This window comes from Bubalus bubalis, chromosome 16 (assembly GCF_019923935.1).
Source record: "Bubalus bubalis isolate 160015118507 breed Murrah chromosome 16, NDDB_SH_1, whole genome shotgun sequence".
Classification (NCBI taxonomy): domain Eukaryota; kingdom Metazoa; phylum Chordata; class Mammalia; order Artiodactyla; family Bovidae; genus Bubalus; species Bubalus bubalis.
Genome location: NC_059172.1, coordinates 65,406,424 through 65,409,076, shown reverse-complemented (window position 1 = coordinate 65,409,076; position 2,653 = coordinate 65,406,424). Strand labels below are relative to the sequence as shown.

Below are 2,653 nucleotides of genomic sequence, written 5' to 3'. Positions count from 1 at the left end.
TGATAATCAGAGATAGTCTGTGCATGAATTATTTTATAACTTTATGAAAAGCCTTCCAGTATTTTGGCATTTAAATAATCTGTGGACAGTTTCTACAAGGGAAAGTGGGAACAATAATGACATTATGCTAACAAGGATCTTTTCAGATCAGCATTAACATATAAAGTAGAAATGCCAGGATAAATCCAAAGCAACTTCTCCTCCCCCTTCAAACTTCAGCATATAATTCATTCATCCACTCACTCATTTAATAAGTATTTTTTGTGTTCCCCTACTACCAGTCATCATGCTAGAAGCTAGGGGTGCTATGGCGAATAAACTAGGTGAGCTCCTGCTGTCACTGAATTTAAACCTGGTGGAAAGACAAGCATCATAGAATGATTATAATAAATGCAGTAACTTCTCTGGCAGGGTACTGTGTGAAAACACAGCACTCAGCTCAGCCTAAATGGGACGGGGGCTTCCCAAGGGAAGTTACATCTAAGCTGAGACCTGACATTCAGACCAGAATTAACAAAGCCAGTCGACTGGGATGTTTTCCAGACAGAAGAAACAGCAACACATGAAATTATCTGCAAGTTAGGAATTCCAAACACCAGCAGCATAGAGCCAGGAAGGTTGGGATGAGGAAGAACCAATGAAGCTACAAGGCACACTCAAATGCCAGAGGCCACACAAGCAGAACAACACAAGCTCGCCATCCTCCAAGGGCTCAGGTGAAGGGGAGAAAGCCTTTTGCAACATGGTTCACAGGACTGCTTTCCTTGGCTTTTTTCTGATGCACAGTATTTCTTCTCAGGATAAGACTGCCTGGATAAAACTGGCTTTGGGCAAAGCTCTTTTGTAGGCCTGGTTTTTCTTTGGGGCCTTCTTTGTCCACTAGTCAAGCCATTTTGTTGATTCTGATATAATGCCAGCAATAAATAATATTCATGAAATACTGCACATATGCCTGGCACTCTCACGAGTGCCTTACAGATATTGTTTAACCCATTCTGAAATATAACCCTAAGAGGTATTATTGTTATTATTATCCCTATTCTACAAATAAGGGAAGTTGGACTTCTACACATTAGTTGGCTAACTTCCAAGGTCACAGTACAAATAAATGCAGAGCTGGCTTTAGAACCTAGTTCTGTCTAAGTCCAAAGCTAGTCATCCTGGTAGCACTCCTCCTCAAGGTGCCTGGTTGTATCCCATTTCTTGTAGAGCCTTTCTTTCAGCTCTCACTCAGCCAGTGCATCGAAAGAGGACATTATGGGGGACTTCCCCGGTGGTCCAGTGGCTAGGACTCTGCACTCCTAATGCAGGTGGCCCAGTTTCGATCCCTGGCCAGGGAACTAGATCCCACATGCCATGACTAAAGATCCCACATGCCACAAGGACCTGCGCAGCCAAAATAAATAAATATTTTTAAAAAGAAAAAAGAGGACATTATCGGACTAGCACATAGGAGATTTTCAAAGTGCTAATGGCTAACTAAAGGATTAGCTGATAAAGTTAGGTACGTAAACTGTGATTTTATATAGAGAACCCTTTGACTACAAATGCCTTCAAGGCCTAATGAAGCTGTTCCTATAGAAAGATCACTGGCATTGATATATAAAGTGGTAACCACAGTACCCCCTGGAATCACACCATGGAAACAATTAACTACCTTCCTGCTTGTTGCTACACTACTTCCTCTTGGATGATGCTTCTGAGGTCTTAACAGAAACCCACAGCACCACCACCGCTTTCTTCCCTTATGTCTCATGAGTCAGGGTGTTTTACAGAGGGGCAAAACTAGACCCTTCGCCAAACTGCAGCTATAATAGCAATCAAAGAGATAGGAATTTCCAAACCCAGTCAGAAGGGAAATTTAGAATACTCTCATGACTTAAGTGTTCTCCCCCACTCTGTAATCTGTGGAGCTTGTCTATTTTTGTTTTTAAACAAACACAACTAGAGATGTGATCTTGGGATGGTGGGGAGGAAATTCTTCACCTGTTGGGGCCTAATTTTCTTCTTATATTAGAAAAAAAAAAAATAGGTTCAACAAAAATTGCCTCTAAAGATCATTCCAGGTCAATAATTCTAAGAAACATGCCACATTTAAGACTTTTCTTAAAGATCTGAGCATTTGTATCTAGATATAGTTTCAGATTGAAAGGAACCTGGAGGATCTTCCAATTTAACCCTTACTTGTGCTGTTCTTGCCCCTAGTATAAAAAAAAATACATAAATGTTCACTGCTATTGAGCCAACTTAATCTTGATTTATGAATCCTCTCTAATTTTATCTCCGGCACATGGCCTTTGGCAAAGCCAAGAAGCTCCCTACTTCTGGTACCTTTAACTGTTATTGGCCTGCCTTTCTACTACACCAAAATCCACTCCACATAATTGCAGGCACCAGAAAAAACACTTTAGATCACAGGAGAGGTGTTAGGCAAAAGACAAGGCAACGTGGATTTAACAAGCCATAGAGTGACGGGCCACTTAAAAGTCTTCTTTGAGCTTCCTTTCTATCAGATATGTAGAAATATTCTATGTGGGGAGAGAAGACAAAAATACCGACCTAGTGAACAAAAGGAAATAGAGTGCCAGGGAAGCTGGCCTCCCTGTGAAAAGGGAGAGTGTTCATGCTTCTTTATAAATAAAGGACAACAGGG

General features: G+C 41.0%; 1 non-coding gene across 1 annotated transcript; it reads left to right on the top strand.

The window, feature by feature from the left end:
- Positions 1-1,267: 1,267 nt before the first annotated feature.
- TRNAR-CCU lies at positions 1,268-1,340 on the top strand. The gene has a single exon. It is a non-coding gene; the product is annotated as a tRNA-Arg (tRNA).
- The last annotated feature ends 1,313 nt before the right edge of the window (positions 1,341-2,653 follow it).